A 17,014-nucleotide genomic window follows, 5' to 3' on the forward strand; every position below is an offset into this window, starting at 1 on the left:
CTGGAGGTCTTAATGGAATTTAAATTACTGACTAAATATTGTGAGCCAGAAGATATAAACTGCAGTTTGATAGCAAGACTCAGTGGCACTGGGAGGCCTAAAGGAGAAGAATTGGAGTTTAAGTTTAGTACATGCCCACGAGTGCTACTATTGATTTTATGATATGAGTTTTGTAACTAAGATAAAAGCAATGGTAAAGTCTTTAGGTTTCTCATTTTTCCCCCTCATTACATAAAACAAGAAAGTAAGCCATTTAAAAATATATATATTTTTTAAATAATATATTTATATTTAATAATAATCAAGTAATTTGCTAATGGTGGAGTTGGTAGTTGGCTTTATAATTGGCTTTGAACAAATATACAAAAAGAAGCATCCAGATTATCACTTTTCAGAAAGTCGGAAATAAGAAAGAGTACATGTATAATGTCATACTTAATAACACTGAATAAGTATTTACATGTCTAGGGTAGCTATATGATCATATGTTATACTTTAGATTTTTAAAATTATATATGTAATAAGTATCATATATTATATATATGTTATATATAGCTCCTTTTTCTACATTAGAATAACGCTAAATTTTATTTTTATTTTATTTATTTTATTTACTTTTGTTTGTTTATTAGAGAGAGAGAGAACATGAGCAGGGGGAGCAGCAGGCAGAGGGAGAGGGAGAAGCAGGCTCCCTGCTGAGCAAGGAGCCCAAAGCAGGGCTGGATCCCAGGACCCCAGGATCATGACCTGATCTAAAGTCAGCTGCTTAACCAACTGAGCCACCCAGGCACCCCAAATAATGCTAAATTTTCATTGTTGATTGAAATCAATTAGTTAAATGCAATTCATTAAATGAAGGTGCTAAGCTAGTACACAACCTGAACTATCTTGAAAAACCTTCCTCAAATTTTTTGAAACTGCGTTCCAAAATACTTTGTAAAATCTAGTTTAAACTGCTATTTTAAAACTAGTTTGAAACCCAACCACCTTGATTGAGCAATTACAAAAAGAAACAAACAAAACAACACTTAGTTTTTCCTTAAGAGAGCAAGAATAGTTATGTATAATCAATAATTTACAACAACAGAGAAACGTTCAGGAAATCTTGCAGGAAAGAAAAATCCTGTAATTCAGTTTTTTGGTGTTTTCTTTGTGTGTGTGCAAAATGGTGGTTTATTAAAGCACGGGGATAGGACCCATGGGCAGAAAGAGCTGCTGCCCTGGGGTTGTGAAGGGGGTGCTTATTATATACTGTGGGGGTGGGGGTGGGGGAGATAATGAAAAAGGGAGGTTTCAAAAGAACTTTCAGATGCTAAGGAGGACTACAAGATACCAGAGGCCTTGCCATTGTCAAGTTAATGTTGGTTTTCCCCTCTAGCAAGATATTAACATTAAGAGAGTTGGAAAATTCCTGGAAGAATGTCACACTTGTCTCACCCAGGAGTGGGGATGGGGGGAGGTTGCAGAGTGTCAGCTTACGCTTTGTCTTCAGCCAGAATTCTGCTCCCTCATCATTTCCCCCTGAACAATTTTGACCCTTAAATCTTTAAGGTTGTTGAAGGTGGAAGGTCTCATCTTCTGTAATGTCTTCCTGCTGAACAGGGGCATAGAGATGTCCCTACCTATAGGTCAATATTGGTCAGTTGGGGCTTATATAGGTACAGTTACAAAAGGCAGAGGCCACTGAATCCAAGGAAGGCTGCATGTGTAGATCTTCCCAAGTGGAAAGGATCATCTGTTGGCTTGAAGTCATGGCAATGAAGGTGTTGACACCAGGTGGAGACATGGGAGAAAACAGCAAATCATGATTAGTGTAAGGAAATCATTAGAGGAAATGATTTAATCAATCATTAAAGAAAAGAGAGGGATTGTTTAAAGTGCCAATTTGAGGGGCGCCTGGGTGGCTCAGTCGGTTAAGCAGCTGCCTTTGGCTCAGGTCATGATCCTGGAGTCCTGGGATGGAGCCCCACATCTGGCTCCCTGCTTGGCGGAGAGCCTGCTTCTCCCTCTCCCTCTGCGTGCCACTCTGCCTACTTGTGCTCTCTATCTCTCTGTCAAATAAAAAATAAAATCTTTAAAAAAATAAAATAAAAAATAAAGTGTTAATTTGTGTATTTGTCGCATACCCAGAAATATTTTGTGGTCATCTGGAACATATGCATAGCATTTTGTTGTTATGACAGCACACATTCCACCTTGTGCAGCAGTTAAATGATCTAATGCCGTTCTATTTTGTAAAACTTCTTTAAGTATTTGTGTTACTTCAGTATTTAGTAGAGAAATGCTATTTGGAGTATGACTTAGGGCCTTGATTGTGTGCTTATTAAGAGCTTCCATGTGCCAAACAACACCCTCTAGTTCCAAAGAGGGAACAAAAAGGGATGTTAGTTGGTCATACGAATGAGACACAGAACATGTTCACCATTGTTTTAAATTTGGAAGGTTGGCTGGGTTGGTAATGATTTTAACAATGTGTCCATGCATCCAGGCAAAACCCAGAATACAGTGGCCTATCTAACCCGGGGGGAAGCCATGAACACAAGTTAGAGCCGTATAGCCATTGGGTCCTGTTAGGAGACAGTCATCTAATTCTGGGCCTCCTTTAACTGCAGCAAGATATCAAAGGCTATTCAGTTTTGGAGGGCCATCTTTTGAATGTGTAATAAAAGACAGTCTTTTGTTACTTTGTAGGGACCAAGGGAATCTAAATCTAAGGATAATTTTTCTTAGCAAAGTTTTTGTCGCCTCCATGGCCTTTTTACCCAAATCAGTAGCCTGGTGTAAACTCTGTATTACCTTCATTGGTTCCTAAGGTCGTATCATTTGATGTCCTTTGAGGTGAATTACAGCTATCTCCTTCAGTAGGTGTACAGCCTGAAGAAGAGTAATAATTTCAGGCCCCTATTTGATTGTGGAGTTATGGCTTGATAATAATCCCCTTTTCTTCCAAATTGCTCCATGGACATGTAGGACTAGGAAAGCATATTTGGAGTCAGTATAAATATTAATTTTTAAGGCTTTGGCAATTGCAAAGCATAAGTGAGCACTATAGCATATCCAGGTTTCTTATAACTTTTTCCATGAAACTACTGTCATCAGTAAATCAACTGTCATCTGTATTTTCAATAGGAGAATCTTTTAAATCTGGTCGACTAGAGTACACAAGGTCAATAATCTCTGAGCAGTAAGTCATGTTCTAATTTGGAAGTACGATGGTCAGGCCCAGGCATAAGGGTAGCCGGGTTTAAAGTTTGACAAGTTTTTAGTATTATTTCAGGAATATCTATAAGTGTAGCCTGGTATTTAATAAGTCAGCCTCCATCATCCACTGGTGGCCTTTGGTTTCTAAGACCAAAGTGATTTCATCATCCCAGCCACACAGAGTGGGTCAAGGTGCTAGTTGAATTATATACTTGTGGGGGAATCAATCCCATTTTCCAGTTGTTTAAATAATCATGTGCCCATGGGGTCCTGTTATTATCCCCAAAGAATAATGAGTAAGAAGATTGTCTATATGTGCTATTGTGCAATTTCCCTGAAGTTTACCTCAAGTTGTCTAGCTTAGGTAAACAACAAACATTTAAAGACAATCAGATCTAGAATTTAACCTCCACAAAGATGTATTATTGAAACATAACTTTTCTCTCTAAAATAACCCTCATTTTTAATCAGAAGTAACCAAATCAAGACTAATTTGTTCAAAAAACAAGTCCGGTTTTAACAAACTTGACCTAATTATTTACATAAGCTCAGCAAGAATAGTGAGTGATCACATAGATCTTTTAGAATTTGCTTTGCTGGAACTTTTATAAGGAATCTCTAGGTTGAGCTTTTAGTAGCCTCTCCAGGCCAGAAGCCAAGCCAATTACTTGCCATCAGACATGCCTGCAATACCTGTAGATATGGGCAGAATTCCTCTTCCCGAGATCCCTAATATATCTTGAGGTTCCTGCACCTGCCAGAAGTGACATTCTTTACTCACCTGATGAAGCTACTGGGAACTTGGTAAGCAAGGTATCAGGCCAACATTTCCTAGGGGCTTTATGGCTCCAGGTTTCATAAAGTCAACCTTAGTTCCTTAAAGCTGTTTGGTCATATCTGAGTCTATGCCTGTCTTTCTCAACCATGACATTCCAGTCAAAGCCTTGGTAAAATAACCCATGTTTCTAATGATGTCCTTTTACAAGGAGAACACATTTTTATTGAACTTATGCAAATGACTATGATTGCCATGGAAGAAAGAATAATTACTGAGACCTTTTGAATTTTGGAGGGTTCAGGTAGACAGAAAAGTTAAATGCTTTGTTTACAAATAAATACTTTATGTTTCTGGAAGTCCTAGATATCTTAAGAGAAGGTTTCCTTAATCTAGAAGAGTAAACATTAGAGAACCAGCAGTGTTTCAACCAAGAGTTACAAAACTTTGTCTTTTTAGTTCATTTAGTCCCATGTTACTATTTCTTATTTAGTTTGAGTGGAGCTTTAGTTAGTTCTAGAAATTCTTACTCACTTCATTTTTTATCTTAAAGATATTGAATACCTGTTTTTGTCCTAAAAGTCCTTTATATGAACCTCCTTGAAGATGAAACTCATTTTGCAAGACAATAAGAATAATTACAAATGACAAATACTCAGAAATGGACGTTGAGAGTTCATTATAATACAACTGACAAGGAAACTCAGTTATTCTATGACACATTAACACTTCAATAGCCAGAATATTGAGTGATGATGAACTTGTATGAGAATGTAACATACCAAACAAGCCTAATTAGTCAAGGAGACTTTGTTCATGATTTAAATCTTGAGGAACTTTGTTAAAACTTTGTTTTAAAGCACATAGAAATAAGATTAGGGATATTGATGACCTGGTAAAGGCAAAACATAGAAACTGGTTTTTCTGGGCAGGCAAAGAGAAAACAACTGTTTACCTTATCAAGAGCAGACCAACAATTCAAGAAAACTTGTCTTTTTGAACAGAGAGAAAGCAAACTTTCAATTTTATACCCATGTACTTTAAAATCCATTTATTTCAATCTTAGTCTTCCTGACCACACCTAAAATTCCATTTTCCCTTCATAAACCTTCTACAACTTTCCTTTGCATTCAGATTTGCCCCAAGCCATTTCTTTCCAAACAACCAGTCTCATATGGGACAAAATTACCTTCTTTCACCTTCAACAGCAATTCATTTCCATTCCTTATATCTTTCTTACATATCTCCTACTTCTCCACATACACATTTGTTTCCCTTATTTCCATCAGTCTTAATTACATTTAGCAGAATTTTGCACTCTTAGAAACCATAGTCTCCAGTGAAGACTAAGTAGTAACCAATTGTGAACTATTTCACCAGAAATCTTTAGATGGAAAGTTTATGAATTAATTAAGCACAAGTCATGTTTACCGACAGATTCAAATACCCTTCGTTTCTTTGCAGTAAGAAGTCAAAAGCACAAACCTATGTCCAGTTATCAATGACTTAGCACTTTATACTATTTGGAAAAGACCTAGATGTCCAATGAATTTCATTCCATTTATCATCCAAGCAAAACTTCAAAGTTTCAGGTTACCAAAGACTTTGAAAACTCTTTTAGCAATTACCCATGAAACTTTGATGAGAGACAATTAACCATCATTTCAGTCATCTTTTTGCTAACAAATTTCAACAGAGATAACATGAGCTTATTTGACCTTTAATAAGCCTAGATAGAAGTTTCATGTTTACTGCTAATAACTTAAAGACAAGTCTATCTTAATTAAATCAACAAACTTAACTTAGTTCAAATACTGAATTATGTTTCACCTGGATCCTCCCCATTGTCAGTTTTTACCTGAGACACTGGTGTCTCATCTGGAGTGGGTAGTGGTAAGTCCAGAGGGTGATCTTCTTGCTCCTTGACAGTGAAGGGAGAAGAAGTCATGGTGTCTGAGGCATTAAGGATGGTCTAGAAGCCAGTTATGTGGGCTGCACCAAAGGTGGTTCGGAAACAGGAGAAGGGCGAGGGGGAGACAAAAGAGGCAAAATGCTGCCAGAAGGCAGAGAAAGGGTTTCCAGTTTTAGAGTTCATCAGCTTCAACAGAGGATAAGACACCATGTTTTCCCGCCAACAAGGGGAACTAGACAGTCCATGTCAGGCCAGAGAAGGCAGGGAACTTCCCTGAAACAAAGGGAGTTTCAGCAGCTGCTTGGGAATATTCCTTAAAGTCCCTGTCCTGAGGTAGACTAACCACAGTTGGCTCCAGCTATAGCCATTAACCTGGGAAATGAGTGACCCCACATCTGTTAGGAGAAACAGAGAGAAAGAGGGTGAGGGTCCCCTTTGCTAAGGAGGGCCTGTGTTTCCTCCAGCAACCTGGGTTTACTGAGAGGAAGCCTATTCAGATAACTATCATCCAATATTTCATGAGGGGGTTTACTAGTGGCCACATTTGGGCAAACACATTCTGCTCTGTTTCCTACAGAAGAGACCCAATGGACAGATCCTACTGAGACTGTGTAGTGTTACAGGAGCTCAGTCCTTTCCTAAATTTTGCAATCTGATTTGTTTCCAGTGGGTTAAAAGGCAACCCAAGGGAAAGTCTTTGGGAACCAAAGGAGAAGCCTACTGAAGCCATGCTTCCAGAGAAGTAAAGAATGTCCATTACCCCATTCCCCCTGACTCCCGGGTGGCATCCCACACAGGATATGTCAGAGGTTCCTGTGTGTCAAAAGTGACTGGAGGCGTCCCTCAAGCAAGACATCACTATTGATCACAATCCTGCCTTCCTATGAAGGCATTCCTGCTGTAACAGGCCTGTAGGAGGGATGCCGACAACCCTCCCCTACCTCATTGCATCCTAGGCTGCCCATGGGTGTCTGGTGAATGGACCAAAACACCCGTGCTGTGCCATCATATGCCCTGAAGGTTGCATACTACCCTGCCATTTTAACCCATGGAAAATACAAGAAAAGTTTTACAAGGGGAAAAAACTAAATTTTGTAGCTTTAATAGTTAGTAGACGACATTGATAGAAAACAGTAAAGATGGAAATCTGTCATGATTCTAAGTGACATTCCAACACATGTGGTCTTCACAGCCAACTTCCCCAGGAAATGGTCCCAGGTTGGGTTTTAATTCAATCAGGTACTGTGTTCAGCCAGCTCTGAGTAGAGTTCCTGTAGCCAGAAGTGGCTGGCTAGACCAGGGATGTGGAGGGGATCACATTAGGTCAACTAGGAGGAAACCTCACACAGGAGTCAAGATTGGCAGCTGTCCTGGTGACTTAGGTGGCTGTCCCATGCCCAGGACAGACAACTTTGTATAAGGACAGGAGTAAAGAGAGGGCATCAAGGTTCTGGGTTTTATTACAATTCTGACCAAGGTACTAACTTCCAGCCAAAAGGCTGACTTTCTCCTCCCCATAGAGTAGGCACAGGCTAGAGGATTGCAGCCTGAGCAATTGGCATGAAAGAGATCCAATAAGACCATACTCCTTGAAGAGCCCCTGAAATAAGAGTAAAGGAAGAGGAGAGAAAGTACTTACCAATTTTGCACTGAAGCTCAGAGTCCAGATGTAAAGACTCAAATCCCCACATTCGGATGCCATATGATGGGGTTTTGGAATATAGGTTAGTTTCAGTGGCATGGAGTCTGGAGCCGATGGCCAGTAAAGAATTCTTGAGATGTCTTTGGTGCAAAATGGTGGCTTATTAAAGCACAACGACAGGACCCGTAGGCAGAAAGAGCTGCTGCCTGTAATTCAGTTTTATAATACTCCTCCACTGTGACTTTATTTTAAAATGAAGTTCATAATCTGATGGTCATTTAGAAATCTATATCAATCCTTCCTGCATTATTTGACACTACTGTGTCTCTTCTGGTCTCCTATGTTTTTTTGACTATTTTCCTTTGGGCTTTACAAATTCCTTTTCTACTTTCTGGGCTCTATCTCTCAGATTGTGTAAGTCTCTGTATTTTGCTCAATTTTTTCTCCTTCACCTATTCTTTCTCCCAAAAAAGCATCTACTTCCATGGCTTTAATTATAAACTGGACATAAATAACTCCTAAGTTTTTGTGTCTCTCTTACTTTCCTGTTTTCTCCTTTTTTGTGGCTCTCCATTGCCACTTAGGATAACATCCCAATGTTAACAAAGTCCTACAAAATCTAGCCTTTAGACACAATTTACACTAGGCAGATGCTACTTCCTCTCCTGAAACTTCTTCTCCTGGTCTTTTGTTAAGCTAAATTCTATTGATCTTTTCAAATTTTAACATAGTATCCTTACCTGGAGAGGCCTTCTCTGAAATCCACAGTATGAATTAACCCCCCCTCCCTTCCATTTCATAATATTCTGTTTTTTGTCCTCAGGGACTATCTCGGACTTTGCAGTTGTATATTTATTTATATGATTATGTGTAAGATATTTGTCATTGATCCTATGCTGTACCCATTTAGAGGACAGGGACCATATCAAATAAACTCATCCTTCTATATTGAGAAATACAGAATCAACAAAGATGTTAAGTGGATAGACCAATCAAATGCTTTGTTACTTATGAACTAAGTTATATTTCCATTTTTATATTTTTTGGTGGGGGGACATTGATTTAGATAAATTTCACCTCCCAAAATTCATCATGTTAAAAACTGTATTCATCTTTCCCTGAACAAGGCACCTCATCAACTCTACATTTTATAAAGTTTGCATCATGCTTAATTTTATTTTATTTGTTCTTCCCCATTATTTTATTTGTGAAATAATTCTACTCTTCATTCATAATTTCTCTTGGATTCTCATTTTTTTTCTCCTGCCTACAACCACAAAATTCATTTCCATACTAACGTCTAACAAAAAATACAACTTTAATTTACATGCTTATTTTCTTCTCAGTTGCAGGATGTTTAGATTTAGATTTAGAATCTATTCTTGGAAATACAATTACACATGTTTCTTTGTGACAAACACATGGTAATCCTTCAAGTCTCCACTTAAGTGTTGTGATTTCACAGGAAATACCTTGTTGACCACTGCCACAAGTTGTTTCTTGGAAGATTCAGACATTGAGATGGAGTTTATTGGCCTGAATATTATTTAAGGGATTAGTTGGAATCAATACTTTAGAAGAAGGGAAGGAAGCATGATGGGGCCAAGGAAAACGATGATCTACAATGCTGGCTTGATGACTGCCTCAGCTGCAAGGCAGGAAACTCTGGAGCTAAAATGGTCCATCAGAGTTGTATTGTGTTGGTTCAAAATGTTTCAGCCTTATAAGTCCACTTCCATCAGTCACTGGATATGAGCCACCCTAAGAGGAGACTGACTCTTGATAAAATCTGTCCAAAGGTAAGGCAATCCCTGAAGCAAGTGACAATGGTAGGCAATCACATTGGCAACTGATATCCTTACCTGTAGAGCTAGATGACCCTTCGTGGTTTTCACCGTAGCCATTAAAGCAGAATTAGTGGAAGTGTTTTGTATAAGCCTATCTAATTCAAAGGGGACTTTTGGTTTTTCCACACATTTTAATTTATTTTATAAAAAAGAAAATGTCTAAAGAAATTTGAAAAAAATATTATATAAATCTAGGATTTTTTAATTAGGATTCTGGATAATGTTTGTTATTCAGTGTATTCTTTCTGTACTTTAAAATATTTTTAACAAAAAACAAACACAATATATTTGTTGCTTTTTTTAATTAGTTGCTTTTTTATGCCTCCAATATCATGCTATGTTTATCCAGATCATGGTATTTGCCAACCTTATTGTAATTTTCTATTTAGTTATGTATTAGTCATTATTCTCCAAATTTCCATAAGGATAAGTTCTCCCTCAATTAAATCTTTGGACTTAGCAAAATGCCAGGAACATAGCACCAAATCCAAATCTGCTTTTGAATGAATGAAAATTGCTGTATGTCAGGCTCCAAACAAGTAATGGAAACTTGCCACTTGAGGCCTCCACATGCTTTGCCTATAAATCATGAGCCTTACACATTTAGGAGGTACAAGATTGCTCATGAATGGACCTGATGCACAAAAATCTATTAGAATTATCAAACTGTACTCTTGTTTCCAAGGAGAATCACTTTCATCTGAGTTTCTCTCTCTCTCTTCAACACTTCTTTTTGATCCTATAATTAACTTGGTATTTGCATATTGATATATTTAACTTCTGAATTTATAAGTCTCTCTTCAAGAATTTTTACTAACTTTAAAACTGGGCTATCTCAGGGCACATATTCCATGCAAACCAGTCTGTGGGAACCTACTCCAACAGCTAGACTACTCCACCCACACGCCATCCTAATGTCAGAGTTTAATTATTACAAAATCACTGATGAGCAAGGACCAAGAGTGACCTGAGGAAGAGGGGAATGTGTTGACATCTGATAGTGGGTACTGAAGAGATTCACTTCACACTCTGACTTAGATCTTGTTTTGAAAGAATTTAGGATTAATTTAATGGAACCAACCTATTTTTTTCCTGGAGTTCTATGGTTCCATATTTGGGTAAGCATGTCATTAAATGTTCAAAGAAAAACTTCTGCACTCTAATAGCTAAGTCTTAAAGCTGTATTTGTGAACTCAAGTATTTTTATGTTCCATATTCACATACAACTGTTCCAATTATCATTTAATATTTTATATAAGTTAATTCACTTTGTAACCTATTAACTCTCATTCTCACCAGTAAAAATCGGCCAATACTTTATTATTATTATATATTAAAAGAGATTTCATGAAAAATTGCTTTATGTATTATCAACAGGATGTGCTCTATATATTGGAAAGTACTCTTCTAAAGATTAGTTTAGTTATTCTTCTTTCCTTGGCCATTTACATCGTGAATAGCTTAAAACTAGGGATTTTCAAACACAATTTGAAAAGCATAGCCCTAAAATTCTCACATTTTGTGAATTCATGAAGTTGTTGAACCTTAAATATAAGAACTACAGAATAATAATAATAATATTTGATTATTATCTTACATAACTTTAATGAGCAAAATTTCTATTTCCTGCTGAGAATCATTAGTGAAAATATTAAAGTGTTGGGACTTAAAGTTAACCATGAGAATCTTTTATCATCCTGGATAACATTCAAATCTGTCAGTTTGGTTTGAATAAGATTTATAGTGGGGAAGCTGGAAAGCTGAAAACCCTTATTTTCTCATGAAATCATAGGGTTAGCAGAAACTGAGAGGTCATATAACCCTATCATCTAACTTTAAAGTTGGATTCATTCAAACTATCCCAAACAGATGACATTCTGTTCTATTTTAAGACACCCTTATCAAAGGAAATTTTAGCACTATTTTCATAGATATGTTTTCAGTACTAATAACTTTAACACAGTTGGAAATCTGAGCATTTAAGGCAGTGCTATAGCTGAGGGTAACTCAAAATGTGTTGAGTGACAATGTTTTATTCAATCTGATATGGAGAAAGAAACAAATTGTAAAACATCTTACAAAGGTAATGCTTAAATCATCTTTACCTTCTATTTTTCTAAACTAAAAATCTCAAGTAACTCAACAAATTCTGAAAATTTGTAAAGACTTTATAGTCTTTAACAGGTGAAATTTTGAAAGAGAAATAATTTTCACATATTGAAATAATTTGCAATTAGGGCAGGAAGCTCTCAAGTATCCAATTTTTTACACTCTAATTCTCATTCTATTATTTTCATTTGTACTACTCCATTTCATGAGCTATCATAAGAAAAGAAATGGCCATGATGTATTCCTTAAGTTTATGGCTTTGCATTATTTATCAGGTATCCTAAGTATAAATATTCCCATTCAGAGTAGAAATGTATAGTTTTTTGTTAGTATTTCCTTTTGTCTTTTTACTATGCCACTTTTGTTGACCTTTTGAATACATTGCATTAGCAAATAAAAAGGTTTATGGCGAAAATGGTTAATGGCAGTATGGTATTAAGACAATCTGAAATATTTTGACATGAAATATTGGTAATAGTTAAAGAGCCTCACAAACCAGTTTTTCAAATCAGTTTTTTATTTACTTCATTTTACAGTAATGGATATTTCCAATATCTGCATTGTTCATGCAGTTAATTTTTTTTTTTAAGGGGTAAAATCAGTGTAGAGACTAAAGCTTTTCAATCAGTGAAAGTATGTGGAATGGCCAATTTCTAAATGCCCTTAACAATTTCCTTTCTCTTGGTATCAGTTTCAGCCCCCTTTCAAACTGAATCAGAATCATTTTTGTATCAAATAGGATCCTGTAGAAATGATGGACTGTTCCTTCCAAGGCTAGATGGCAAAAGACATCGTTTCCACCTTGCTCTCTCTTGGTTCACTAGCTCTGGGGGAAACAAAACGTCATGCGATAAGCACACTCTAGCACCCTATGGAAAAGGTCACATGTCAAAGAACTATTGGCCTCCTGCCAAACAACCAGCACTAACTTGCCAAGTGTTTGAGTGAACATCTTTGGAAGCAGATTCTAGCCCTAGGTAAGCCTTAAGAAGATAGCAGTTCTGGTCCACATATTAACTGTAATCTCAGGAACTGTGAGCCAAAGACACTAAGATCCACAGGAATTGTGTGAGATAATAAATGCATTGTTTTAGGATACTAGGTTCCTAGGGAATCTGTTAAGCAGCAATAGATAACTAATACATTTTCCTAACCACTCTTAAGGAATAAGAGGAATGGATTGCTTCATCTTCTTTTCTGATCACAAAAGGAAATCATCATTACCTTGTTCTTTTTTCCTATTGTTCTCAAATGTCAGTTTATGATTGGAACATTACAAATCAGATAATATATGAAATAAAAAAATGAAATTGAAAAACTCAGCTAGGCATGGAAGATGCCTTTGGTATAAACCACTATCTATAATTTTCTAGGGACATGAACACACGTAGATAGGGTTACTTAACATATATAGATAGGAATTTGGAAAGATGAAGAAGATTAAACAAAAACCCCAAATCTGTGATTTGTAGAAGACTCCGATTTGGAGAGTTGTTTGGTAAACTTTGCACAGATTCATAGACACAAGATAGGTACCTATACAGACTCACATAACATTTTTTTTTCCTATAAGATGTAAGTTTTGGTATGCAAGTAATGTGGGGAGAATAATTAACATAATCACTCAGCAGACATCATAGATTTCCTGGAACTCACATGAATGAATCTAAGAGCTAAAATGTAGTCTATTTACTAATGTGCACTCACTTCAACTCCATATAACTTGTAAGGTTATATGCTATACTTTGAAGCTACCAGAGTAAGGATTTTTAAATTAACCTGATATGACTTTATCTAATCAATGTATGGTTGTATTATTATTAGTTTTTCTTATTTTTGCGTCTTTCAGATCATAGACTTTACTTGAATATTTCTTGCTGGTACTTTTCTTGGCTTGAGGTTCCTTCCTTTTTTTAAGTTCCTACTCCATTTTCCAAGATGGGGTGAACATGGAGAATTTGCTCCAACAAATGTTCTCAGTACTTTTATGATTTTACTTAACAAAAATAAATCTTTACTCTGTAAACTAATTGGTATTTACTTTACCGTAATTTATACAGTAGGCAAAGGCACCTTGGACATTGCATACCCAGTGGAAAAACTGTTCACATAGGTAATAATGGAATGGTAACTCTGGAGGTACACAGCAAGTAATTGGTGCAAGTTTATACATGGCAGCCCTTGTGAAACTCTTTTTCTTAAAATACAGTTAGTCACTTATAACAAACCAATGTCTTGAACATAACATTCCTTCCCATGGAGATAAAATGACACTTTAAAATTTTTTACTTCTATAGTCCTGTGTCTAGATTTTCTTCTCAGTACATTGATTTGTCTATTTTTGTAATTTCTGTGTTCAAAGGTTTTTAACTTGGAATTCCCTTATTGTCTATCCTTCTGATGACTTTTTGGAGAATTTTATTAAGTACAAGAGAAATCATGGGGTTTCTATTAGACTTGAATAAAATATATGTATTTTGGTGAGGAAAGGAAACCATATAACAATATTGAGTTTATCACATATAGAAAAGAAAGTTTTTGTACTTCACTTTCAATAACCTACTGGTTTTCTTCAAGCAGGTCACACTTTTCTTGTTGTTACTTTTTATAACTGTTTTTGTAGTTTAATGAATAGCCTCCCATGTTTCTGTATGTGCGTGCTCATGTGCACACACTTTTTGGCAATTTACTGGTTGAGTTAATTTTCCTAGATTCTGATTTTGAATTCTAGTTTTATTTAGAAAACTTATTCTCTACATGTGAAACAGTTAACATATCATAGGGCCTTACTTGAAAGAGATTCAATCACAAGCAACATTGGAGATTTTTGGGAGCTCAACAAAATGCAAACTCGCAGACCCCACCCAAGCTATATTCATTTAGCAACTACATTTTGCAAGATGACCAGGGAAATATGGACATACATTAAAGTCTAAGAAACAGGATCATAGAAGGTATTGCTTATCTAAAAATGAATCATCAGTAAAGTATTTAGGGGAAGCTTTTCTTTGACAATTTGTATTTTATCTATTATTATTAGTTTATTCATATTTTATTTTTCCTGCCTCCATCTTTGATAGTATGTAATATTGTTGTAATGTTACACAAATATACACACACACAAAAACATCCACACATACTTTTGACAACATATTTTAAGGAATTTTCATATATATGTGATTCATGTTAAAAAAGCAATTTCAGGGGTGCCTAGGTGGCTCAGTTGGTTAAGCGACTGCCTTCGGCCCAGGTCATGATCCCAGGATCCTGGGATCGAGCCCCACATCAGGCTCCCTGCTCCGCGGGAAGCCTGCTTCTCCCTCTCCCACTTCCCCTACTTGTGTTTCCTCTCTTGGTGTGTCTCTCTCTCTGTCATTTAAATAAATAAATAAAATCTTTCAAAAAAATCAATTTCATATATATTTATTGATTATTATTTTCATATATATGAATTTCCCTTCTTTAATACTTACTAGGCATGACAGATATTTATTAATTTTAATCTTATCACTAAAATTCTGCTCTATTTTATTTTTCCATGTTTAAGGAATAATTTAGATATCACAAAATGAGTTTTATTTAGATACACGATTTGATGAATTATTGCAGACACATATAGTCCATAACTATCACACAATCAAGATATAGAAGATTTCCATCACTATAAAAAGTTATGAAGTGTGTCTTTATAGTCAGTCTCCTTTGTAGTCAATCTATCTCACTCCCACCTGAATCATCTGGCAACCACTGATATGTTTTCTGCCCAATTGTCTTGCTTTTTAAGAATATTGCATAAATAAGATAATATAGGGAGTATAACAACCCACAAGCTTTGGATCAACACAGTTTAATAGCAATTTTAGCTCTAGAGCGCCCCATGGGTTGGACCAAAGGAACATTGAAACTCAGTTTCTCTTCTCTGGCCAATCTTGTTTCCTTCTCCTGCCTTCCAGAAGTTTTGTTTCCCTAATAAACATCCTTTCCACCAAACCATCTTTCTCTCCCTCCACAAGGTAGAGACCTAAAACAGTAATCAATAGAAGTTTTCCTTCTGGAGATGATACCTAAGTAAAACCTTGAAGGATGACTATGTTCCGAAAAAGAGAAGCCTCTGTGATAATGTTTCTAGAATGGTAAAAGTCCTTGTAAATAACCTGCATCAAATAATAGAATGGAAATTTAAGCTAAATTCATATTTTAGATAAATTCTTCCATGAGAATGTATATTTTGTTTGTAGAGAGGAAATAAAAAATGAGAATATGGAAAAAATTACAGATAAAAATACAATTATTTTTGCTTAAATGTAATCTTGATGGGAAAAGTGTGAAATAAAATTAAATGGAATCTAAATTCATTCCATTGAGAGTTGAAGTTATTATAAGATAATAAGAGGTATAATGTTGTTTAGGTAGGGTGGGCAAGGTTATTTCTTTAGTGTCTCCCTATTTGGGGAGGAAAGAATTCAGTCTTTCACTACTAAGTAAGATGTTGGTTGTAGGTTATTTGATGAATTTTTTTTGGTTTAATGAGAGATTTTATTTAATTTGATGTTGAATTCTGTTAAACTCTTTTATGTAACTAATGAAATGATATAGTATTCTTCTTTAGTCTCTTAATATGGCCAATCAATGCTTGGTTTTTGAATGCTGAACCAACCTTGTAATCCTAGGATAAACCTGTCTGGTCATGATGTATTGACAGATAGGCTTAAAAAACGTGGGAAAAAAATATAACACACTAACCCGAATCAAGAGAAAGTGAAATTAACTATATAAACAAACCTTAGGAAAAACAGACTTCAGAAAAAGGAATATTACTAAAGATATGGAATGTTATTACATATTAATAAATAAAGCAAAAAAAAAAAGTAAAGCATTCACAAGGGAGCATAAAAATCTAAATTAATACAGAGCCCCAGAACACAAGTATAAGAACAGGAAATAACTGAAAGGAAATGTAGACAAATCTATAATCATGGTAGATAATTCACTAGACCTCTCATTATTTGTAGGGAAAAGAAAAGTAGGCAGAGAATTAGTAAGAACACTGAAGCATTGAACAACACTAACAACTAACAAGCTAAATGACATTGATAGACTACACTGACTTAAACAACAGAAAATGTATTCTTTCAAGTTCACATGGAACATCACTAAAATATATCCTGTACTGTGATGCAAATGGTGTTAGTTTCAACCAATATTGAAGAATTACAATCTTATGAAGTGTTTCCCATATCACAATAGAGTTCAGTTAAACATCAATAACAGAAAGAGGTCTAGAACATCTTATCCTATCTCAAAATAATTGGACACTACATACTATACTTCTAAATATCAAATGGGCAAAAGAAGAAGTGACAATAGATATTAGAAAAAAATAAAAATAAATGACAAACAAAACATATCCAGGTTTGTGGGATGCACCTAAATAAATATTTAGAAGGAAATTTAGAGCATTAAATACTTAGTGAATCTGTGATTTTGCCTAAAGTATATGTAAGATTTTCAGGTTCAAGAAATAAATA

General features: G+C 35.6%; 1 pseudogene; it reads right to left on the reverse strand.

Moving 5' to 3' along the window:
* Window positions 1–5,924, reverse strand: part of LOC112835463 (fibroblast growth factor receptor 1 pseudogene) — a 67,619-nt pseudogene extending 61,695 nt beyond the window's left edge.
* Between the last annotated feature and the right edge of the window lie 11,090 nt (window positions 5,925–17,014).

Source organism: Callorhinus ursinus, unplaced genomic scaffold (genome assembly GCF_003265705.2).
Source record: "Callorhinus ursinus isolate GAN/ISIS: 27379988/994484 unplaced genomic scaffold, GSC_fseal_2.0 scaffold4, whole genome shotgun sequence".
In the NCBI taxonomy this organism is placed as follows: Eukaryota; Metazoa; Chordata; class Mammalia; order Carnivora; family Otariidae; genus Callorhinus; species Callorhinus ursinus.